This window comes from Aquarana catesbeiana, linkage group LG09 (assembly GCF_042186555.1).
Source record: "Aquarana catesbeiana isolate 2022-GZ linkage group LG09, ASM4218655v1, whole genome shotgun sequence".
NCBI classification, from domain to species: domain Eukaryota; kingdom Metazoa; phylum Chordata; class Amphibia; order Anura; family Ranidae; genus Aquarana; species Aquarana catesbeiana.
This window is the reverse complement of record NC_133332.1, coordinates 158,119,327-158,146,406: the sequence shown is the minus strand read 5'-3', so window position 1 is coordinate 158,146,406 and position 27,080 is coordinate 158,119,327. Positions and strand designations below refer to the sequence as shown.

General features: G+C 40.3%; 1 protein-coding gene and 1 pseudogene across 1 annotated transcript in view; both read left to right on the top strand.

The window, feature by feature from the left end:
• Positions 1-27,080, top strand: part of IL1RAPL2 (interleukin 1 receptor accessory protein like 2) — a 1,633,909-nt gene that overhangs the window by 958,803 nt on the left and 648,026 nt on the right. The gene's annotated exons all lie outside the window — the stretch shown is intronic.
• Positions 15,056-15,501, top strand: LOC141107340 (coiled-coil domain-containing protein 12 pseudogene; annotated as a pseudogene).

Genomic DNA, 27,080 nt, shown 5'->3' with positions numbered 1-27,080 from the left:
GGGTGCTGGTAGGGGACCCCAGAAGAGAAGAATTGGAGTTGCTGTTTGCAAAACCATTGCACAGAGCAGGTAAGTATGACATGTTTGTTATTAAAAAAAAAAAAAAAAAAACTTTCCAATCACTTTAAATAGAATAACAGACCTCATACAGGCTTCTAGCTTTGAGTACACAAGGAGGTTGATTTATCAAAGGCAAATATACAGTGCACTTGCTCAAGAGCTTAGTAAATGAGGTAAAGTTTCACTTTGTAAAGAATACTTAATCACATGCAAGGAAAATAAAAAACAGCGTTTTTGCTTGTACATGATTGGATGATAGAAATCAGCAGAGCATCCCCTCAGATCTAAAGCAAATGCACTTGCAGTGCACAGTATATTTGCCTTTAGTAAATCAACCTTAATGTGTTCCCAACTCTCACACATTGTTCCAATAATAAGAGATGGTCATCAAAGCCTCTGTTTCACTTAGTCGCAGTTAATTCAATCTATTATGACATCAGTTAATTTATAATGTGGGAGATCTTTCCACAAAATTACTTCCCTAGATTATTTTTATGGTAGTCAAAATGTGATGACAATGACTGGAAACATTTTAATAAACAGCTGTTTGAAAAAAAGGTGAAACTGTTATACTTGAAAACTGTGACCCCCTTACTGTGACCCCAAAATATGTACATGTGATACACGAATCATAAAACGGATACTTTCTACATTCATAAGATTGGCTCAATGAGTGCCCAGAACTCTAGGGTACCAATGCATTTTTTTGTAGCAAGCCAACAGTTGTCATTCCCCGGAGTGTGAGAGGTGAGGGAGCAGTGAATCTAGAAGAGCAAATCAGAATTGCTGAATGAACAGATGGGGCTGCATCATATGGAGGAAATCCCCATCCGCCCTCTGACATTTATTTAAAAGAAAGTATATTAAAAGCCCCACCGCTGAGAGGGCGTGTAATGAAATATTCATTTTTACAGAATTCATACTCCTGAAATAGATTGCTTAAGGGGCTTTAGCAGAAATAAATCTCTCTAATGGTTTTAACTGCCCATAAAGGAGCATAGGTGGCTTTAAAAGATTGTCATACGTTTTGCAGTGTTGCAGGTCATTAGTTGATCTATGAGAAATATCACCATTAAATCTCACATTTATACACTATAATAGAATTTCAGAGAGTAGAGTTACACAGCTTTACTGGAAACATTTACATTTTCGAAGAAATGCAAACTTTTAATTGAGACATTTTTTAAAATACTGATAACCCCCTTTGTCTATACATACAGTATATTCTTGCTTACAAATATAAGAATAATTTAAAAATTGCGATCTCGGTTAATCTAGCAATGTAGTTTGTTGCAAGTAACCTCAATAGTTCAATAACACTGCAAAAAGTATTTAACACTATGAAACGCCAGTACCTCTTATCCTTTACTAATTAAAGTTATACATTAATTGGGACATACAACATATTACCAAAAGTTTTGGGACACCTGCCTTTACACGCACATGAACTTTAATAGCATCCCAGTCTTAGAACATAGGGTTCAATATTAAGTTGGCCCACCCTTTGCAGCTATAACAGCTTCAGCTCTTTTGGGAAGGCTGTCCACAAAGTTTAGGAGTGTGTCTATTGGAATGTTTGACCATTCTTCCAGAAGCGCATTTGTTAGGTCGTGATTTGGTCATGGTGTTAGGTCATGATGTGGACGAGAAGACCTGGCCTGCTGTCTCCGCTCTAATTCATCCCAAAGGTGTTCTATCGGGTTCAGGTCAGGACTCTGTGCAGGCCAGTCAAGTTCCTCCACCCCAAACTCACTCATCCATGTCTTTATGGACCTTGTTTGGAGATGGCCCTTCCTATTCCAACATGACTGCGCACCAGCGCACAAACTGTTCTCACAAAGTTGGCAGCATGAAATTGTGCAAAATGTCTTGGTATTCTGACGCTATAATAGTTCCCTTCACTGGAACTAAGGGGTCAAGCCCAACCCCTGAAAAACAACCCCACACCATAATCCCCCCTCCACCAAATGATTTGGACATGTACACAAAGCAAGGTCCATGAAGACATGGATGAGCAAGTTTGGGGTGGAGGAACTTGACTGGCCGGCACAGAGTCCTGACTTTAATCTGATAGAACACCATTGGGATGAATTAGAGTGCAGACTGCGAGTCAGGCCTTTTTATTCACATCAGTGCCTGACCTCACAAATGCGCTTCTGGAAGAATGGTCAAACATTCCTATAGACACTCCTAAACATTGTGGTCAGCCTTCCCAGAGGAATTGAAGCTGTTATAGCTGCAAAGGGTGGGGCAACTCATTATTGAACCCCACGGACTAAGACTGGGAAGCCATTAACCTTTTCGCTGCCAGAGACAATTTTTGCATTTTTTGCACACATTTAAAAAATGATTTTTGACCTGAAGATTACACAAAACCCCCAAACATTATATATTTTCTGAAAGCACTCTAGAGAGTAAAATAGTGGTAGTTACAATTTTTTATGTCACATGTTATAACCGCACGGTTCTAAGGAATGCAAAATGTATGTTAAAAACACACTAAAGTGAATTTTAGGGCAAACAAACGCAATAAACTACCCAGGTAGGTTTTTTTTATTAAAATATAAAAGACAAGGTTGCACCAAGTAAATAGATACTCAGCATGTCTAACCTTAAATTTGTGTGCGCCCGTGAAATGGTGACAAACTTCAGTGCCATATATTTTCTAAAGGCGACACTTCAAAAGCCCCCTATAGGTATCAGTTTAGTGTAACGGAGGAGGTCTGGTGTTAGAATTATTGCTCTCCCTCTATCGTGCGTGGCAATATGTAACATGTGTATTTCAGTCGACATTTTCACATGTAGGCGTCCCTGATGCATGCGTTTAGGTTCGTATATGTGGGGGGGCCTCAAAAAAAAATTTGGGGGGCGTTATGTGCTTGGGTGTCACTGTATTTTTTGGAAAAAAAAATATTTTTTTTACTTGACTTTTTTTTTCCTTACATAAGGAACACAAAGTCCCCTATGTGATGTTTTTTAGGTAAAAGGTTCTCTCTAATGAGACATGCAGGTCTCCCTTGGGCTCCACTGAATGTTTTGTAATGCAGATTGCATTGCAAAACATCTTTTCCTGGCTAAACTAGCCGGGGACACCGAGAGCTTGACCTGAAAGTGACATCGGAGACGTCGCTTTCTGGGTCACAACAGGAAGGGGAGCAGAGCGGATGTGTGTCCACTCTTCTCCTTCCCCTCCAGCCGCCGGCACCTGCCATCTCACTCCTGGGCCTGCAGATGGGCAAGCGGAGCCCGGAAAGCATGGAGGGGCATTTTGGGGGGACACCGGCACCAGGGGTGTGTGGGTGTGAGCAATCGGACGGCAGTGCTGCCACCCGAATGCCTTCACCTGACAGGCAGGGATCTGCCTGTCAGTTTCACACACAATCCCGGTGCCTTCAGCCTCCAAATTGTGAGTTAGACCCCCCGCTATCCTACGAACCTGGCATTGAAAGGGTTAAAGTTCATGTGCGTGCAAAGGCAGATGTCACAATACTTTTGGTAATATAGTCTATTTATAAAGAAGTGAATATGACATTCACCAGCCATTCACTGCAGGTGAATCTTCATGGTAATGTGTTTTGAATGACAGTGATTGATTTACCTGTTGGGAATGTTTTGTAAATGTTTCATTCTCTGCTTTAAAAATAGACCCAACATTTGCAGAGTGTGACTGGAACATGTAATAGAACCAAGTGGTGTAAAATCAAATATGGGCAAATATGGGCAAATATTTAAAAGCAGTAATTGTGAATAAAGTAAGGCCACATTGAAAAATGTATATAGGGGGTCTCAAACTCAGGCATGCCAGACGGTCCTCATTACTTACTCTGGAATAGTAAATCTTAGGTCATTATTATGTTTGGTCATCTCTCCTGTATGAGCACAAAGAGCAAGCTGGACAAAACCTTTCTACCCTTTTACAGAGTCACTTCGCATTAACTATAGGACTGATTTGTATTGAAGATATACTTTTTTTTGGAAAAAAATATTGTTGCAGTGTATTGTGACATGTCAAGAATTTATTCATGCAGATTTTTTTTAACACATATGTATAATCATTTTTTTTTATTTTGGACACAGTAGGGAAGGTTTAAAACCCATGTCAGGTTTTTTTTTTGTTTTTTTTTGTTTTTTTTTGTTTTGTTTTTTTTTGTGCCCTATTAGGTATGTTTCAAAGAGTTATAAAGTCAGAAGGTTTTATCTTAATGCATTCTATGCATTCTAAAAAGCTTTCTGTGTGTAGCAAACCCCTGAATACTTACCTGAGCCCCATCTCTGTCCAGCAATGTCCACAAGTATCTCGGCCGTCCGGGACTCTCCCTCCTGATTGGCAGAGACACAGCAGCAGAATCACTGGCTCCCGCTGCTGTCAATCAGTCAGTTAGCCAATCAAGAGAGAGAAGGGGCAGGGTCGAACCGCAGCTCTGTGTCTGAATGGTCACACAAAGCTGCAGCTCAGCTTGGGTGCCCCCATAGCAAGCTGCTTGCTGTGGGGGCACTCAATAGGAGGGAGGAGCCAGAACCCGAAAAGAGGAGGATCTGGGCTGCTCTGTGCAAATCCACTGTACAGAGCAGGTAAGTATGATACAGTATGTTTGTTATATTTATAGAAAAAAAAGGAGACTTTACAATCAATTTAACCTCACTTTTTCAAATAAATATGTTGCATCATCACAGGATGGTACTGTGGATGCATGTACACGTATGAAAGTGCCACGTCCTCTCTAATCCCAAACTAGGCAGAGTGCAACAATCATGGACTTTTTAGGCACCACAACATACCAAAATGAAAATATAACAGGATGGCTAAAAACACATAGGTCAAAATGCTCAACATAAGCTGCTATTGGTTCAACAGACCCATACTGATCCAGGGACAGTGTTCACATATCAGCCATGGGTTAGAGGGCTGTAGGTGTCCATAAAAGATTGGCGTATTGTCGTAGCTTTTAGAAGCCCGACATGTTTCACGGCGAGACGCTTCCTCGGGAGGTTGAACAAATATTCTATATTTATGATAGGGCTGTTACTGATTAAAATTTTCGTGTTCGATTAATCGTTTTTCTTTTAATCGATTAATTGACTAATTATGATTAATTATAACGCACATACAGATCCAGCTACTTTTAGCTGATGTCATGCGTAGCTCCTCCCCCGTACGCATTACGTTCAATCAGAACTTCCTCAGAACTTCCTCAGTGGGGCGGGGCTAAGGCGTCACCCTGCAGTCTATTTAAATAGCACCATTGTACATCAGGGGGACCGATGGAAAGCCAGAGACATCCATCACCTGCTGAGACAGCAAAGTGTCAGCTCTTTGGAAAAAAAAGTGCCCTCATCATAAATGTTTCTTGATTGCTGGATAACCAATCAATGTCAGTTCATCGTCAAACTGACTTACAGCCAGGAAAGCCTTCAGATATGTTGATTTTCGTAGCCAAGTCCAGGATTTACATAGATGTTTATCTAAATACTTTGACCAGTGAGATCAATCAAATCGTTAGGATCTGTCTTCCTCAATTTATGATTTCACGAACATCGATGTCACCGGACTCCTCCCCCCTTCCCTTCGTTAGCAGACGGAGGCACTTGGGGAAGGGGGGAGGAGTCTGGAGACGTCGATCTCTGTGACGTTACCGGCTCTCCGCCGGAACTCCCTGAAGACCTGGAAGCCGGCGGAGAGGTGAGTATAAGAATTTTGATCGATCAAAAAAATTAACAATTAATCGAGGAATTAATCGTTAATTTCCCCAGCCCTAAATTGATGAAAATACAAAATGAAAACTAGTACAAATCATATACATATACTAAATACCTATGATAGCAATAGTTCATTTTCCTGATTGATGCCATAACCAGTAACATCCCAAAGTGTAGACAAGATGGTGCAGTAGATGTGGGGTGAGAACACCAGTATAAATGCAAACCACCACCGGGGAGCATACCGAGGGCTCCAATAGTATCTATTAGTGAGAAAAAGACTACAAAGATAAAAAAAAACCTGATCTGAAAGTCACGGTGAGAATAAACAGGGGTAGAAGGGAAAAGGGGGGTGGAAAAAACAACAGAAGAGGAATGGAGAAAAAATCCACAAAGAACCCCTCCATTGCAAGCCACTATAAAAAGCTGGATGGACATAGGAGTTAACATTTTTTCCTGCAGGTGAAACAGGAAGTTAGGGGAAGTATCTACAATGTAAGTGCAATTCCACATTTAGAAAAGTGTCCCCATTAGAACATTCCCTTTCACCTCCTGTCCTCGTGACAAGTGTAAAATGTTGGATTTGAAATCACTTTCTGAAGCTGGGATAATGGAAACCAGGGTATATAGAGAGAATCTACCCATTACTGACATGGGCAGCAATGAAAAATAGTTGGGCTATACAAGTTTTGGGTGTACATATGCTATATTTTACTGAAACACATACACATTATTCTGTTTGACCGCATTACTGTTCTGTTGTTAGAAATAGTGCTGTGCTTAAAAATTCATGCATCACTAGGCTTTATAAACATTGGCCACTTAGACATAGGTGGAGCTGAGTGTTTTATATGCCAGGGCTGCTTCTCAACCACAGTCCAATACCGTACAGCAATAGCATGCATATGTAAATGTCATCCAGTTTCAGTGTTCTGGTAACTGATGGACTTAGATTTTCCTTTCCAAATAAAATCAAATAACAATGCTAAAAAAGGCATTCCGCCAGGCATTTATAAGGTCCCTGCTCAAAAGAGCTTACAATGACCATAAATCATTTACTATACAAATAAGATTACAGAAATAACACCATTTAGAAAAATGAGTAACACTAAGAACAAGTCTATAAATGCATTATAGTGTGCATGCATAATGACATTTCTGTGGGATTGCTGTTTACACACATCAGATTATTGCTGTGCTTCCTCTTAGGCGGAGAAATGTTTGACATCGCTATAACAGGTTATTTAGTATGGACAGTAATTTCTTTCTCAGTATCTTGCAGAGAATTATGTACAGTGGTAAAGTGTTTATCTGTAAATGGTCTGTATTTTTTTAATGGCTAAAATACATAAATTGCAGGTTATAATTTTAAGGCCTGTTCCAGTATAAATTAATTCTAGGAATTGTTTAATAAAAACTGAATCGTATAATGTCACCAATTTAGTTGGCCCTGATGTACTTTTCAAGCAACTTTCCAATAAGCCACGCATTTGTTGGTCCCTGGCCCTCATTGTTGGGTTCTGGTCCCTCCATGCATCCTAGTGGAGTACAGACTTTTTTTTGTAATGAGTAAAGATATAAGGTGAGCACAGACGCCCTAAAAATATGTTGGGGTTTATTTACTAGAGGCAAATATACTGTGCACTTGCACAAGATCTTGGTAAAGGAGGGGAAGTTGTGCTGATTTCTATCACCCAATCATGTGCAAGCAAAAATTCTGTTTTTTTTTCTATTTGCCATGCATGTGATTGGGGATTCTTTACAAAGTGAAGCTTTACCTCATTTACTAAGCTCCGGAGCAACTGCACTTGCAGTACACAGTATATTTGCCTGTAGTATGTATTCATTTAAATAATATTTCCACAAATGTTGAACTGCCTATTCTTCAATTAGATTCCTCCTGGCTCTTTCATCCATTTTGGAGAAAAATCCTGATCCAGGAAAAAGAATGAGCCGAACACCCCTCGGTTCGGTTTGCAGCAGAACTTGCAAACAAAAAATTTGTTCGAACACGCGAACACCGTTAAAATCTAAGGGACACAAACATGAATAATCAAAAGTGCTCATTTTAAAGGCTTATATGCAAGTTATTGTCATGAAAAGTGTTTGGGGACCTGGGTCCTGCCCCAGGGGACATGTATCAATGCAAAAAGAATTTTTAAAAACTGCTGTTTTTTCGGGAGCAGTGATTTTAATAATGCTTAAAGTGAAACAATAAAAGTGTAATATTCCTCTAAATTTCATACCTGGGGGGTGTCTATAGTATGCCTGTAAAGGGGCGCATGTTTCCTGTGTTTAGAACAGTCTGACAGCAAAATGACATTTCAAAGGAAAAAAAGTCATTTAAAACTACTCGCGGCTATTAATGAATTGTCGGTCCGACGATACACATAAAAGTTCATTGATAAAAACTGCATGGGATTTCCCCACAGGGGAACCCCGAACCAAAATTAAAAAATAAATGGCGTGGGGGTCCCCCTAAATTCCATACCAGGCCCTTCAGATCTGGTATGGATATTAAGGGGAACCCCACGCCAAAATTAAAAAAAAAACGGCGTGAGGGTCCCCCTCATTTTTTTTTTTTTTTAATTTTGGTTCGGGGTTCCCCTGTGGGGAAATCCCATGCTGTTTTTATCAATAAACTTTTATGTGTATTGTCGGACCGACAATTCATTATAGCCATGAGTAGTTTTAACCACTTCAATACCAGGCACTTAGACACCTTCCCCCCCCAGCCCAATTTTCAGCTTTCAGCTCTGTCGCAATTTGAATGACAATTGCGCGGTCATGCTACACTGTACCCAAACATATTTTTTATCATTTTGTTCCCACAAATAGAGCTTTCTTTTGGCGGTATTTGATCACCTTTGCGGTTTTTATTTTTTGCGCAACAAATAAAAAAAGACAGAAAATTTTGAAAAAAAACAAGTTTTTCTTTGTTTCTGTTAAAACTTTTTGTAAATAAGTACGTTTTCTTCTTCAATGACGGGCACTGATATGGCTGCACTGACGGGCACTGATACGGCGGCACTGATGGGCACCGATGAGGTGGCACCGATGAGGTGGCACTGATGAGGTGGCACTGACGGGCACTGATGATGGGCACTGATAGGCGGCACTGATGGGCACTGATAGGTGGCACTGATGGGCACTGATAGGTGGCACTGGTATGCGGCACTGATGGGCACTCATAGGTGGCACGGATGGGCACTTATAGGCGGCACTGATGGGCACTCATAGGTGGCATTGATGGGCACTCGTAGGTGGCATTGATGGTTACTTATGGGTGGCACTGATAGTTGGCACAGATGGGCACGGATGGGCACTGATAGATGGGCACTGATGGACACGGATGGGCACTGACAGGTGGCATGAATGGACACTGATGGGTGGCACTGATGGCATTACTTGTTTGCAGTGATGCCCCTAAGGGTGGCATTGCTGGGCATCACTGCAACATAATTGTGCCAATCAGTGCCCATTTGTGGGCACTGATTGGCACAGATTTGGCACACTGGGCACATGTGGATGGCCATGGGGTACATACCTGGCCATCCACATGTTGCCCCTTCCCTGGTGGTCCTAGTGGCGATCCCTGGTGGTCCAGTGTGGTGATCTACGGGGGGGCTGCGCTGATAAACAATCAGCGCAGACCCCCCCTGCCAGGAGAGCCGCCGATCGGCTCTCCTCTACTTGCGTCTGTCAGACGCGAGTGAGGAAGAGCCGATCAACGGCTCTTCCTATTGACAGCGTGATCAGCCGTGATTGGACACAGCTGATCACGTGGTAAAGAGCCTCCGCCGGAGGCTTTTTACCAAGATCAGTGTAGCGGTGTGTCAGACTGACACACCGCTCCACCGATCGCCGCGATGCGCGCCCCCCGGGGGCGCGCTGCGGCATGTTATCCTGCTGGACGTCATATGACGTCCAGTCAGGATAACAGAACCACTTCCCGGACGTCAATCCGCTATAGGGCGGGCGGGAAGTGGTTAAATGACTTTTCCTTTGAAATGTAATTTTGCTGTCAGACTGTTCTAAACATGGGAAACATGCGCCCCGTTACAGGCATACTATAGACACCCCCCAGATACAAAATTTAAAGGAATATTGCACTTTTATTGTTCCACTTTAAGCATTATTAAAATCACTGCTCCCGAAAAAATGGCCATTTTTAAAACTTCTTTTTGCATTGATATATGTCCCCTGGGGCAGGGTCCAGGTCCCCAAACACTTTTTATGACAATACCATGCATATAAGCCTTTAAAATGAGCACTTTTGATTTCTCCCATAGACTTTTAAAGGGTGTTCCACGGCTTTCGAATTTGCCGCAAACACCCCAAATTGTTCGCTGTTCGGCGAACTGGCGAACAGCCGATGTTCGACTCGAACATGAGTTCAACTCGAACTCGAAGCACATCCCTATCCAGGAAGAGTCTGTGTTGTACCAAGCACCTTCCACTTCCAAATTTTAGACTTCACTGTGCTTCTAGACATTGAGAAAGGCTTTGAAATGTTTTTGTATCCATCTCCTCACATGTGCCTGTCCACAGCTTTATACCGGAGACCTTTTGACAGTGCCTTGCCACCCATAGTTGATAGTTTGCCTCAGTTGCACTCCCAGAAACTAAAAAGCTCCAGGAAAGCTCTTTTCCTGCTGATCTAATTAAAATGAACACAGTTGAATGTCAAATGGCTTTGTGTGCCATTGAGAAAGTGATTAGCTACACCTGATTGAGATTACAAGTCATTTTTAGGAGGGAGGTGATCCCTTTTCCAACTCTGTGATTCTGTTTTTTTCTAATATGTTGGTGTTATATCTTTCACTTGGATGTTATAAGTTGCACTGAGTAAATACAGCTAGATAAAACAAAAACTGTCTATGTCTTCTATTCAAGCTGCAAAGCAACAAAATGTGATTATTTTAAAGGGGGTAATTATTTTCTATACCCACTGTATGCTGACAAAGAATTTGCTGACTGGAGAGCAGAGTGATGTCTCATCAGTATTCCGCTGCCACTTCACTGCCTACTCATGGGCTGGGGACAGTCAGATGACTAAGCTATATTGCTCAAGAGCCCATTATCACTAGGTGTGGTTACCCGAGTTATTCTGCATTAAAAAATACAAGTAACTGCATTGACATGCAGAAAACAATAATTTTCCCTGTGTCATGTTTAGACCAGAACGCAGTGCTACCCTGCGTTCCAGAGAAGTGCGAGATATGCAACATGTTTCCATGATCTCACGCCACTCTGCTTGGTCCTGCATGTAACTGCACAGAAACGCACGGCACAGTAGACATTGAAGCCTCCAGTACTCATTGGTTTTTGGGTGGCTAACTAATGCACTGCAAATGGAACATTTAAAAGGTAAACTGCCTGCAATTAAGCAGTAGTAAATTTACAATAATTGTAGATCCAGACATGCTTGCTGTTGAGTCAAGCTACAAAATAAACCCTCTATAGTTTTTTTTTTTTTTTAATCAAAATGCCTTAAGAGGGGAGAAAACTCATTTTACTGATTTATAAAAATCTTATTTTTTTATTTTTATATTAGACCTATATTACCTGCTTTTATTTATGGCAAATTAATTTACATTCTCTAACTCAGCGTTAGCTTTGCTATTTGTTTTGCAGTATTGAAAGTGCTGCTTTACATTTGTAGTCATTTTCCACTGTGTGAAAATGGTTTAAGCACGATCCCCTACAGAGCCTTGATTCAGATAGGATTATTTAACCAGCTGACAAATCTTGGATTGAATTTTGTCACACACTCTGAACTCCTCAAGCGCCTTAATTTGGAGCTTTTCTATATGCGTGACAGTTCTATAAATCTCTATTCTGAAGGAGCAATTACTTTCCCTTGTGTCAGTGATGTTCATCAAGTGCTTAAATTGTCATTTTTAAATTAGATTTGTGTACACAACACATTGCAGGTTATACACCCGTTTAATCTAATAACCAGTCTGTATTTCTGTCATCCTGATAGCATTAAGCGATTGTACTTCCAAGCTATGATTTTATGGCAATTTTTTTCATTTGGAGGTTCCAGGTAAGGGTGTACCATGCTTGCTTTTACAGAACGTTTAATCCTCTAGAAAATGCTCTTAACTAAAATTATTGTGGAACTTCAGACAAATATTAAAAAGCACTATTTTATACTGTTGTGTTCATTTAAAATACAATAATTGTTGTTACATTTTGCTGATACAAATGTCTAAAATCTTTCTGTATGTTGGGAGGTTACACCCTGTCAGCTAATTTCTCTTTATTGCATTGGATAATGCTGCAAATGTTATTTTGGGAGCTGAAGGAGGAATGTTTAGGGAACCTATAATGAAAGTGGGAGAGGGCGGTGGGTCTCAGAAGTGTCATAACAGATATTCAATATCCAATGAGCAGGCAAATGACACAGGGATAAAGAATACAAATAAAAAAAGGTATCATCTTTGCTATACAATGTGGCAGAGATGTTTGAATCGCATCAGTATAAACACCTGCAATATACAAACCCACTTGGAAATCAAACATTGGCTTACTAGCTGTTGTAAAGTATGTGTTATTTAAAATTACATCTAACCTTAGTGCCAGTTGTCAGTTATTCAAAAATTACATTATTCAATGGACTCATTTATAACTCTGGAGGATTGCTTGTTTTTATGAAGTATGGAAACCTTGGTCACCACATGCAAGGATGTAGACCACAATTCCTCATGGTATATGGTTGATATTCAGCTGTAATTGCTTGGCATATTGAGAAGAAGATATTCTACCATATTTTAACCAGAGGAGATGCCCGGGCTAACAGGGAGGGAAACCCTATTTCAGTAGAGGTTCCAGTGGTCAAAAATGTAGAGCACAGTTGCTCATGTTATGTAATTGGTGCCCAGCCAAAAGGCCCAGTCATGTAGAGACCCAAATCACATACAGCAATATCTCAATAAACTAGAAGAGATGCTTGGGTTAGAGGAACGGACGTTTATCTGCGCTGTTCAAAGCTGGAACTGTATTGCTTAGTGTATGTAATAAATGCCCAATTTAAGAGAAGATTTACCTTTATCCTAAAATTTAAAACAAAGGCACCTTTAGAAATGTTTAGTAATGCCAATCATGTTTAGAATTGAAAGTAAAAATAAAAACACAAGAAAATGAATTGTCTATCACATGTGGGATACATTTATTATGTTTATAGAGTTGTATAGTTTATTATATGAAGGTCGCTATACAACAAAAAGGACCAGGGAGACACACTATTGAAATACGTACATAAACATGTGTATCTGCTGAAGTGTAACTAGTCCTATGATCTGCTTTTGTTTCTGTGAAAGTAATTAATTGTAGGTGATTGTTTGAGAGCAGATTGATGTGTATAGTCAGGCTCTGAGTATTCGTATATGAGATCTGATCCACATACTTCCATTTTGTTGACCTGTTGTACATTTGCTAGCTCTGGAAAAACTTTAGGCTGTCTATCATGGCATTTCCTATTTTAACCCAGCTTGCATAAAGAAAATTGTTTATATATTACCAATCGTCAGTGTAATGTTTATGTACTGGCTGCTTTTAAATACAGTACAACCTGGCATATGAGTTAATTAGCTTGTTGTGCCAAATCTGAGAGTGACAAGCTTGTAGAACAAATTGAATTGTTAGTGCCAACAATGCATGAGAAAAAAATGTCAGTTGGTTCTACCTTTTAAACTTTTAAAAGCCAGAACTTCATAAAAATACAGTTTGTTAGACAAAAAAGGTTCAGATATGCTTTGTGTTTATTTTTATTTTTTTATTACAGGTACAGCGCCATCAATTTACTCAGGCCATTGGCATATATATTTTGCATTCACATCCGTCTCTGCCCTCAAGGAGCTTAAAATCTAAGGTCCCTAACTCACATTCAGATACTAGGGTGAAATTAGACAGGAGTCAATTAACCTCCCAGCATGTCTTTGGAGTCTGGGAGGAAATCTGAGTACCCGGAGGAAACCCACGCAGACACAGGGAGAATGCAATCTTCGAGCAGGTAGTGCCATGGTTGGGATTCTAGGACCCTAGTGCTGCTAGGCAGAAGTGCTAACAACTTAGCCAACATGTTATTTTCATATGTAGAAGTAGATCTATCATGAGAGTCATGTAGAAAATGACAGTTACTTGCCTGAACAATATCCAGATTCTTTTTTTCTCAGTAACAGACCTGGAACAAGCAATCGGCAAATGAATTTCACATCTACTTGTTCAGGGCTAGTAACTTAAAGTGTTGGAGCCAAAGCATCAACATTGACAGTTTTGCAGCTAGCATTTTCAGAAGGAGACCCAATCACTGTCTATTGTAATTTGGTTACCTTTAAAATGATATAATGATAGAAACAAGGCTTTATACTGTTGGCGTAGAAGCACATACTTAAAGGTCCTATTTATAGTGTAGAGTGGATATAGTTATCTGCTTTGTTATACTCTGCACCATTACTCAACGCTGCAAGCTGCATTTGATTCAATTAAATTGTTTCATAAAATACAGAATGTGGTGTAGAGCTTGGGGTAGGTCACAGTGTTCTCTCTGCTTAACACAGGAAAGAAAAATGTTTGATTGGAAGGGAGGCCAGTCACATTTATCTTTATTTATTTTTTAATCATGAATCTTTGCTATTAGCTATGACCACAGTAATGCCGCGGTACACATGGTCGGATTTTCCGATGGGAAATGTTCGATGGGAGCTTGTCGTCGGACATTCCGACCTTGTGTCTATGCTCCATCGGACATTTTCTGTCGGAATTTCTGACAAACAAAATCTGAGATCTGTATCTCAAATTTTCCGACAACAAAATACGTTGTCGTAAATTCCAATCGTGTGTACACAATTCCGACGCACAAAGTTTCACACATGCTCGGAATCAAGCAGAAGAGCCGCACTGGCTATTGAACTTCATTTTTCTCAGCTCGTCGTATGTGTTGTACGTCACCATGTTCTTAGTGATCGGAATTTCCAACAAGATTTGTGTGACCGTGTGTATGCAAGACAAGTTTGAGCCAACATCCGTCGGAAAAAAAACATGGATTTTGTTGTCGAAATGTGCGATTGTTTGTACGCGGCATTAGGCCATACTGCTGCTTTATAAATGGAACTCGTTTATGTACTTTCAAGGCTGCAGCAACAACATTGTCTAGTCAAAGTTCCAAGGCGGACACCCAGACCTTTATTATCATGTTTTGTGTTGAAATGGACACTGCAGCTCTGCCTTCGTGCGTGGTGGCGTCGCTGGCGCTTATTGGCAGAGGCTGAGTGCGGTGGATTGTGGGAAGATGGAGGGCAGTGTGGGGAGGCTGGAGGAGGAAGTGCTGAAGAGGAAGGAGAGATTGTTGCAGCAGAGGAGGGGAGGATCTTCAGGAGGAGAAGGGTTGAAGAGTGACACAGGGAGCTGAAGCTGAGGAACTACATCCCGCAGGATGAGGCGCTCAAAGAGTGGCAAGTAGCTCCAGCCAAACCCATCCCAGTGGAGGAAAAAGTTAAAGAGCAGCTGGAAGCAGTCAACCCAGAGCCAATTATAGAGAAATTTGATCTGACTAATTTGGCTCCGAGGAAACTGGACTGGGACCTAAAGAGAGACGTCACTAAGAAGCTGGAGAAGCTGGAAAAGAGGACGCAGCGGGCCATCGCAGAGTTAATAAGGGAGAGGTTAAAGGGACAGGAGGAGAACCTGGCAACGGCTGTGGAGTCAGCAAAGCAAGAGGATGAATATGCCGGCTAGAGATTTTCTAATCCGCCCCTGGGGCCCTCCCACTGTGACGGGAGAGGTCATTATCTAAGCACAGCTGGCAGGACAAGATGTCCATCCCACCAAGACAATGTGGTGTTCATCTGCGTGCACATGGACTTTTCCCGGGAGCAGCACTATCTTTATTCAGGACTTCGTTCTTCTGCTGCCAGAACTTTTGTGACTCAGATTTCGGACTTGTGTGAGGCAGAGACCCCGGGAAACCCAACATGCGGTGACAACGAATGTGGTCACAGTGTGAATATGATTTTGTGTTGCGTCTGATTCATGAGTTTATTCTACTTTTTATTTTCATATTTCTAAAAAAAAAAAAGAAAAAAAGAAAGAAATGGACAATGCAGTTAAGTTTATCCTTACTGAATTTTCCATAACCTGCCATGGGTAATTCAGTGGTGGAGCTTGACCAAAGAAAGTGTAGTAAAAATGGTAGTGTTTCTCGGGCCTCTGTTGAAGTTTTGAAGAACATTCTGGACGGCACAGTGGTGCAGTGGGTAGCACTTTCGCCTAGCAGTAAGAAGGGTCGCTGGTTCAAATCCCAACCACGACACTACCTGCCTGGAGTTTGCATGTTCTCCCTGTGCCTGCGTGGGTTTCCTCCGGGTACTCCGGTTTCCTCCCACACTCCAAAGACATGCTGGTAGGTTAATTAGATCCTGTCTAAATTGTCCCTGGTATGTATGAATGTGAGTTAGGGACCTTGGATTGGAAGCTCCTTGAGGGTAGGGACTGATGTGAATGTACAATGTATATGTAAAGCGCTGCGTAAATTGACGGCGCTATATAAGTACCTGAAATAAATAAATAAATAATTCTGTATGGTCTAAAGAGAGTACTGTAGCACCGTCTCTCTTTATAACTTTCTTTTCTCTCTTTGTGACTTTCTTTCTCTAAATGGAACTTTGTATGGAGCTATACAGGAATAGGGATGGAGGGTATAAATAACAAATCTGACTCATTCAGCTATGTGTTTACCTTGAGCTTCAGTTTCAACCTCTGTAAACTTGTTGCTTTTAGCAGCAGTGCAATTAAAATAACCCTTTCTCCAACTATGCACACTAAAGTATTTACAAATCCTGAACAAGTAGTAAAATCACTTAACAAAAAGCATTCATTGACCTAAATAGCTATACAAATATTGGAGAAATGAATCTTCAAAGTTCACAACAGAAGCACAAAATCCTTTTTTTTTCCTATTACCTTTTATTGCAACAGAATAAACACTTTAGTGTACATAGTCTGGGCACAGATGCACTTAACAGCCTTGTTAATATATAAGAAAATAAGCTTGGAACTCAGTCTAAAGCTTGACTAAAGATAGTAAATGTGAGATATTAATAGTCAATCTTTTATAGTTACTAGGCTAAAAATGTATTTTGTTGTGAATCTAAAGAATATAGCGGTATATACAAAACCCTATCCATTCAATTTAGGCCTCACCTACATTACGTGCTATTACCAAGTCACCAAATCACACGTTTTATTTAAAGTGAAAATGCAAAGACCATCCCATTTTTTGGTTTGAAAATTGTGGCCAACCAGGTGCTTACTATATACACTGAGCAAAATTATAAATGGAACACTTTTGTTTTTGCCCCTATTTATCATGAGCTGAACTTAAAGATCTACGACTTTTTCTATGTACACAAAAGGCCTATTTCTCTCAAATATTGTTCACAAATCTGTCTAAATCTGTGTTAGTGAGCACTTCTCCTTTGCCAAGATAATCCATCTACCTTACAGGTGTGGCATATCAAGATGCTAATTAGACAGCATGATTATGGCACAGGTGTGCCTTAGGCTGGCCACAATAAAAGGCCACTCTAAAATGTGCAGTTTTACTGTATTGTGGGGGTCCGGGGGGGTCCGAAAACCAGTCAGTATTTTGGTGTGACCACCATTTGCCTCATGCAGTGCAGCACATCTCCTTCGCATACAGTTGATCAGGTTGTTGATTGTGGCCTGTGGAATGTTGGTCCATTCCTCTTAAATGGCTGTGCGAAGTTGCTGGATATTGGCAGGAACTAGAACACGCTGTCGTATACGCCAATCCAGAGCATCCCAAACATGCTCAATGGGTGACATGTCCGACGAGTATACTGGCTATGCAAGAACTGGTATGTTTTCAGCTTCCAGGAATTGTGTACCGATCCTTGCAACATGGGACTGTGCATTATCATGCTGCAACATGAGGTGATGGACACAACAATGGGTCTCAGGATCTCATCTCGGCATTCAAAATGCCATAAATAAAATGCACCTGTGTTCGTTCTCCATAGCATATGCCTACCCCTGCCACCATGGGCCACTCGATCCACAATGTTGACATCAGCAAACCACTCACCCACATGTCGCCATACACACTGTCTGCCATCTGCCCTGTACAGTGAAAACTGGGATTCACCAGTGAAGAGAACACTTCAACAAAGTGCCAGATGCCATCGAATGTGAGCATTTGCACACTCAAGTCGGTTACGACGACGAACTGCAGTCAGGTCGAGACCCTGATGAGGAGGACGAGCATGCAGATGAGCTTCCCAGAGACGGTTTCCAACAGTTTGTGCAGAAATTCTTTGGTTATGCAAACCGATTGTTGCAGCAGCTGTTCGGAGGTGTGGAGTTCCTGGGCTGGTGTGGTTACACATGGTCTGCGGTTGTGAGGCTTGTTGGATGTACTGCCAAATTCTCTGAAATGCCTTTGGGGACGGCTTATGGTAGAAAAATTAACATTCAATTCAAGGGCAACAGCTCTGGTGGACAATCCTGCAGTCAGCATGCCAATTGCAAGCTCCCTCAAAACTTGCGACATCTGTGGCATTATGCTGTGTGAAAAAACTGCACATTTTAGATTGACCTTTTTTTGTGGCTAGCCTAAGGCACACCTGTGCATTAATCATGCTGTCTAATCAGCATCTTGATATGCTACACTTGTGAGGTGGATGAATTAGGAGAAGGAGAAGTGCTCACTAACACAGATTTAGACAGATTTGCTCATGATAAATAGGGGCAAACACAAAATTGTTGCATTTATAATTTTGCTCAATATATATATATATATATATATACAAGATGTAGGACATGTTAAAGCCCTTCCTTGGGGACTGTATGTAATTCAGTTTCTAAATATTCTTTCAGACAAAGGAGTCTTTTTTTTTTTTTTTTTTGGCAAAATAAAGCTGACTTTATTATTGTACACACTTGATTGCTGTGTTGTATAGTGTTATACTGTATATCTTACTAGGTTGATTTCCACCTGCTGCACTCTACTTGCATGCTTTGTACATTGTATTTAGATATTTTATACTGTCTCCTGAATTCATCCTTTCTATTTATATTTAAATGATATATTTAGTGAATTTGTTTTGATTGATAATAGTATTTTAGACACTTCTGAGCCCTCCCAAAGAAACAATGTCATATTTTAACTATATTTATGGTTTCAGACATGAGTATAGTTGCTATATATTTTGTAATACTTCAGCAGGTAAGCTACAATTTATACAAATGGTTCTGCTATGTCGCTGGGCGCCAGTAACACTGACAAAAATATGTCATTTAAAATAATGCTGCCCATCATTCACGGATGCAGAGACTGAAATACCTTCATGCTTGGTAGGTTTAAATGAACCAAAATCACTTTTGGCAAAATTGAGACATTGTTATCTATGAAAAGGCTTTATATTTTTGTTCTAGTGTCAAATTATTGCATATGTGGGAGGCACCTGTGGGGCTATATTACTTTAGCAGTATAAATATTTGTGTACAGATATGATCAAACCATTTTGATAATACAGAAGCTACAGTGCAGTGGGGGCTGCAGTCACATATTGCATTTTCTATCTGCCAGTGTTCACTACATTTTAGTGATTATCACTCAGTTTGATATAAATAGACACAGGTTCTTTATTGTATTATGTGACATACACAGTAAATCAGGAGTTACACATGGTCCCTTTGAGCTTCTATAGATAAAGAAGGGACAGAGGGTAATGTTATATGGACAGAATTAGGAGACTTAGGGGAGTAGCTGCTTGTACTGTGTCCAGTAGTTGGAATTGTAGTTAGAACAACAATTACAATATGGGTTTTTTTTTCTATAACAGTAGACAATTGGGCTATTTAGGTCTCAAGCACACAGGACATTTTGCAGACTCTTCTAGAAGCCTTTCCTCCGTGGCAGAAAAAAATGCCTGATGCTTGTAAAAGTGTCCAACTCTTTTAAAAGTGTTTAAGCACTTTTACAGGCATCAGGAATTTGGGCATTAATTCATTTCATTGGCCAGAATAATCATTTATTCTGGCCATTGAAATGAATTAACGCTCAAGTGCTAAACATGCCTAGCATTAACACGTGTTTTACAAGCGTCAAACATTTTTTCTGCCAAAACTCTGCTGCTTCTGGACGCACTGGCAGTGTTTTTTTTTTTTTACTGCCTCTAAAAGCTCCTGCCACTAAACACTGCTAAAAACCTATGTGTGCATGGGCACATAGGCCAACATGCAGGGGAGTTTAGCAGCAGGAAAAAAAAAACACCAGATGTCCCTAGGAGCAGCTGCAAAACATCCAGTGTGCACGAGGCCATAGGCTGGGTTCACACTAGTGTGACTTGGATGAGGGTTTCCCCACATTCCAATTCGCATAGGAGTAGATTGTGACTGGCTCTCTATGGAGCCGGTTCACATATCTCCGCAGAGGCTCCGGTGCGATTAGCACCGGAGCCCTGTGCATCTTTTGATCCTATTCAGGTCGAATTCAGCCAAAAGTTCGGGCTGAAATCGGACCTGAAACGGTGAACAAGGACGCACTGGACACCGCTGTGAGCTCATATGTGAACCCAGCCTTAAGCTGCAGTGATAAAACATTTCTCTGGTTGTGCAGGAATGAACTTCTTGCTTCGTCACACAGTCTCCCATGCAGGTTATTTAAGAATAAAAAAAATTTAGTTTCCTTTAGTTTGTCGTGTAATACATAAATAAAGTGTTATGTTACTTTAGTATATCTTTTAAGTTTCAGGCTTTGTTGACAAAAATCTTTTCTAAGACAGCTGTGGACATAAGGCAACTGTAAAGGATATTTGTCACACCTTCAATTGGTCCCCAAAGTATTACTGCCCACCTATACCTTGTTTACCACCACTGCGCCTTGGAGTATACACACAATAGTAATTGATATTATGTGATATGTGTTAATATAGGTACTTAACTATAGCTGCCACTTTATATGAAAATTTGCTGTATGGTGTTTTCTTCTATAATGTGTAAAAACGGTGTTAAACCATACGTCGAATAAAACAGTGGCGCTAAATTCAAACAAAGTGCTACACTCTTACCGTGACTAATTAAGCACAAAATAAAGTGTAAATAAAATCTAAACACACATTATATAAATACACTTATACCTTCATGCAAGTATAAAGTGAACTATATGCATACACATATATCTTCATATATGTATAAAGTGAACACCAGGTGATAAGTGAAGATCATATAACGAGTTAAATAAACAAAAATGAATAAAATTCCACATACAAAAAATTATTATACCAATGTGAATCTGATCCAAAACACAAACCATTTAACAGAACAAAAGTTCATTAAATATTAGTGATAAAGTCCTTCAAAAAAGTGATGATGTCTTTCTTCCAACTTCCACCACACCCAGGTGTTGAGTGGATCCACTCCCAATGAAAAACTCACTCACCAGCTCCAATTGCCCTACTTGCGTGTAAGGCTATAGTGCTTAATGTTTCCAAACAAAAAGGATTATGTTGATAAGCCAGCCATCCAAACATATATGTGCAATTTGTTCCACATGTGAATAAAAGAAAAGCTCCAATAGTGTAATTCGTACAACCAGTTTATTGAACAACACACAAGCCAAATCTTCAATGGTTAAACTCACACTTTTAAAAATCAAACAATGCAATGTGAAACTTCCACAGCAAACTGCATTCAACTGTACAGCACAGCAACTTGTATAACACTCTCTAGGGGTTGCGGTCACGGCGGACCCGAGGTATGCAGGCGTCTGCTCGCTTATCTCACCCACTCCTCGTTCGCCCCACCACTTAGACAGGTCCCCTCTCCTGATAGGCTCGACCGTGACGTTCGTCTCACTCCGCGTCACCCGTTCCTGGTGTCCACCATCACTCGGCCATGCCCTGACATGTTTCGTCACGCCTGTGACTTATTCATGGGATAGGCCACCCGGGATGTCAGTCATCTCTTATATATCCTCCTCTCAGTTAGAGAGCGGAGATCGCTCACCACGAATGTGCAATGTCCGTACGTCGCGCCTGCGCATTACTCGTGTCCCCGTGAGCGCAATACACCCCTGTTACTAGGATTCGTTGCTCAGTAGACATGCAAAGTGCGATTTGAGTTACTTTTACTTATCAGACTAGATAACACCTCATACAATTTATATGTAACGGCCATCTAGCAACTAATAACAGCGTCCTCTATTATTCACTCTGCATAAGTTCTCTGGACCCTGAATGCTGAAGCCTATAAGCTTCTTACTTTGGGAGTGTTGCTTCACTATGATTAGAAAATTAATAATAGTCATTTATAAAATATTCTAACAGATTGCCATATATTTCAATGTTTAATAAATTGTTTAATAAATTAAAACTATATTATTAAAATCAGTTTAAAATTATCCCCAAAGAAATGAGTTTAAAAATATCTCCAAAAGAAACTTTTATGAATGGTTGGAATGTATTATCCTATCTACTAAAAATAATAATAAAAAATTATTATAATAAAAAAATTTTATAATAAAAAATATCTTTAAAAATTATTTTTAAAAATACTTTAAGTTCCATATAAAGATGGTCATCGGCCCATGTGTCCAAAGCTGACCATTCCTACCCGGACACATGCAGAGAGTTCCATCTGCCCTACACCTCCTGTGTGACAAATTGTATATCCTGGGGTGTATAGTATGCTACGGTTAAACTAGAACAACCACTGGTAGGTGCCAGCTGTAGTCTTATCACTATCTCCCCATCTATTTGGAACTAGAATTACCATCTCTCTAATCTTTATGATGGCATGTTTACTCACCAATTTACACCAATGCTCAGATGGTGCAAAGCGCTAAACGCATCTAAATACACTTCATAGGGATTCAACTCCACTTCAGTATATTAACTGTATCTTCTCAAGTGGAGTGCATGGTACCCCAAAATAAAGTGATAGTGCTTTACTAAAATCTTCTAAAATGTCTACTATGTGGGTCGGAGCTACAACATATACTATATAATATATCAGGTGGATGTCTCAAACCCTCCATCTCCACCATTACCCTGTTACTCATATTTGATCGCTCATCAAATTAAAAATCATTGATAAAACAATTCAAATCTAGTTCAATGTTCAGTCCTCTAGGGGTCAAACTTTTAAAAAGAAAAATCCATTCCGTTTCCCTCCGTGACAGGTCCCTGATCCTATTGGATCCTCTCCAGGATGGATGCACCACATCAATGCCACAAAATTGTAGCAAGGATGGATGTTGTTGATGTTTCTCCTTGAAGTGCAATGATACACTATGGTATTTATAACCATTTTTTATATTAGCCAGATGTTCACTAATACAAACCTTAAGTTGTCTCTTGGTTCTTCCCACATAAAATAGGCCACAAGGGCACCACATCAAATATACCACATGAGTGGTGGTGCATGTACTAAATTCCTTAATTGCAAATGTCTCTCCATCTCTGTTAGTGACATTTGTTATACCTTTATTACTGGTTCTTACTGTTCTGCAACAAATACACTTCCTACAGCAATAGAAGCCCTTGAAATCAAACTTTAGAGAGCTGTAGTCTGGTGGGTCCAAAATTTTTCTGACTATCTGGTCCCCTATATTAGGTGCTTTCCTATAAATGAACTTCGGTTGTGCTGGTAATATTTCACCTAGGTGTCTGTCCTTACAGAGGATATACCAGTGTTTTCTGAAAATGCTTTCTATTTCCCTATACTGGCAATGAAAGCCGGAAATAAAACTAAGTTGGTGTTGATTGTCACGTACTTGAGGTTCTTTTGTCTTTAGGCATTGTTCCCTAGGGATCTCCGCCACCTCTTGAATTATTTCCATAAGTTTCTCATTGTTGTACCCCTTCTGTATGAATTTCTCCTTAAGGACATTCGCTTGCACTATGTAGTCATCGATCTGTGTGCAATACCGACGGATCCGCAACATTTGTCCTTTCGGTATGTTCCTTATCCAGGCCGGATGATGGCCACTTCTAATGGAAAGGTAACTGTTGCGGTCCGTCGGTTTGAAGTATACCTTAGTCCTCAATACATTACACTCTTTATCTATAGTCACATCTAAAAAGTTAATGGTTCTCTCACTAATTTGATACTCTAATTTGATATTGTTTGTGTTATTATTCAAGTATTCTAGAAATTCCTCCACAGATTCTCTCGAACCCTCCCAGATAAATAGGATATCGTCAATAAACCTGCGGTAAAATCTTAATTGGGGCCTATTAGTATTGAACACCTTCCTATCCTCCCATTCCGACATAAATAGGTTGGCGAGGCTGGGCGCATATTTCGCCCCCATCGCCACGCCAACCTGCTGGGAGAAGAATTGTCCGTTAAACCAAAAATAATTGTGGGACATACAAAACTCTAATGCATGTCCCACAAACCTCTTCTGTATATCTGGGATATCCTTCCTTTTACTTAATGCCCAATTAAGGGCCAGGGATGCGTCTTCATGCTGTATAATTGTATACAGAGAGGCTACATCAGCCGTTACCAGGTATGAAGTCGATGATAAGTTCAAATCTACCTGTTCTAGTGACTGTAAAAGATCTGTAGTATCCTTTAGATAGCCCCTAGTCTCCTTCACGCTGGGTTGGAGAAATTTGTCCAAATATTCCCCCAACCTTGCAGTTACAGATCCGATGCCATTGACTATTGGTCAAGGAGGAGGTTGCTGAGTGTTCTTGTGAACCTTAGGCAACGTATAGATAACGGGTATTCGGCATGCACTTGGTACAAGGTATCTTTTCTCCTTGGGATTTAGAGCATTTATCCCAAACCCCCAATCTACCAAAGCTGCCAATTGCATACTATACGCTTCTGTAGGGTCAGACCTTAATCTTTTATAAGTGGTCTGGTCACTAACCAGTTCCACTAATTGGTTGTGGTAAAACGATTTGTTCATGACTACTACCCCCCCTCCCTTGTCAGCAGATCAGATTATTAGATTTTTCCTATTCTCAAGAGATTTTATGCCTTCTCTAATATAATGGGGGTTAACCCCTTTCTTTGGAGTCATATTCTCGATATCACTTAGTACAAGTTTTTTGAAGACCTCTATAAAATGGTTACTCGGGTTTTGGGGATTAAAGATCGATTTGTTTTTTAAGCCACTATCTATTTTACTAGATGGTATAGAGGCTCTCGATGTTGACTCCACTGGATGGCTTAAATAGTATTTTTTTATGTTCATAGATCTAATGAACTTGTATGTATCAATGTACACCTGAAATTTGTTCATCATTTTCTTCGGTGCACACTTTAGGCCCATATTCAGTATATTCAACTCTTTGTGATCCAATTCAACCTTACTAAGATTGTAGATGCCTGTGTTTATGCATCTCTCAGTCGCTTTTTTGGGTTGCTTGGATCTTCCTGCCCTGCATCCCCTCCTTCTCTTGGTGGGGGCAAGGCATCCTTGTTTTGGACATGTGGGGGTCCTTTGCTCCCCCCACCTTTCTGATATACTGTCTGGGGGTTCCCTCTCGGAGTACCTCCTCTCCCTCCCCTCCCCCATTGTCCTAAAAAAGGAGAACCATGGAGTTGTTGATTGCCATAATCCTCATTTTCCAATGCTGAATACGTATTGTCACGGAACGTCCCACACTCCGCTTGAGTGCTTCCGTCAGTATACCGCTTCCTAAGTTCTGGAACACGAGTCCAATGGATCTGGCTATAGGAACCCCCAAGAACTAGACAACACCAGTCTTGGAGTACATCAGAACTGTTTATTTGAGATCTCACACACATTTATACACCAGGATGACTCAAAGCTAACCTAATTAACATGAGCTAATTTACTACAAAATTTACCCAGACTAGATGACAGACTTGTGGGCACCGAGCTTCACACAGTAATATAAACACAATAGCTGGAGCTAATTACAATTAACAATACAAACAAAGCCTAATTAACATGAGCTCCAATAGGAGTCGTCCCGTCTCCTACATTGTATAGAGGACAATGTGATCAGCTCATTCAATTAACATACATCCTGGGAAATATTGTGGACAAATATTACTGTCCCATTTTAAGTAGTCCAAGATATATTTTCTCACTGGCACAGGGTGACTTAGACATAAGATGTATTCTGAGTTCCACGGGCCCTCCCGTCACACCTATTATATAAGGGCACACCATTTCCCATTTTAGAATACCGATCGGGCGGAGGATAATGCCTCCACTGTTGGTACTCCTGTGGAGGGTTGTAATATTGTGGAGTATTTCCTCTGTGTGGTCTAGGTGATTGGTAATTGTAACCTCCTCTGCCTTGTGGGGTATTACCTCTATATGGTCTTGGTGAATGGTAATTATAGCCTCCCCTTCCTTGTTGCATTGGTCTAGGGGAATAATAGTTAGCACTATTTTGATTTGTACCTCTCCTCTGGTTGTCATTATTCCGCAACACACCCCCAGATCCCTGTCCTCCTTTATTCACCAGGTTCTTTGGTCCTGATTTCTTTTGGACAGGTTTTGGAGGGAGGGTTCTTATTAGTTGACTCTACCTCATGACTAGGCTTCTCATCAAGATTTTCTTGAGTAATAACACCAGTACTTTGCCAGGCATAGATGTTATTCATTTTAAAATCATTAGAATCCCTATTGAACTTCTTGACCTTCTTCTTCTGCGTTTCACGGTCAATTTTTTCCAATTTTTTCTTCATGTTATTATTAAATTCTTTAATCTGATTAGAATCCTTAATTTGCTCTAGTTTTTCTTGTAATACCCTGATCTTCTCATTGATTAGTCCTAATTTGATCTGTTTAATACCAGACACTGTAGCTCCCTACCCACTCTATTAAAAAAACCTAACCATTCATCCATATATTTAGAATCATTTAAACCATCCTGAGGGGACACCTCCCATCTTAGGCTTCTAAAAATCAAATTTTCTCTTTGGTAGTGTTCAAATGAGAACACATCCCACCACGTTTTAATTTGTTCCTCTAGGAGATTTTCTAGCGTTTTTAACATTCCTGAGAAATCTTCTTCACAGACAGTCATTTCTTGACTGTTCGAAAAAATGCATTCGGGGTCCATTTGTCTGTTCGACAAATAGTTAAATGGATCCACGGCAGTGGTTAAAATAATAATGTCACACCTTCAATTGGTCCCCAATGTATTACTGCCCACCTATACCTTGTTTACCACCACTGCGCCTCGGAGTATACACACAATAGTAATTGATATTATGTGATATGTGTTAATATAGGTACTTAACTATAGCTGCCACTTTATATGAAAATTTGCTGTTAAACCACACGTCGAATAAAA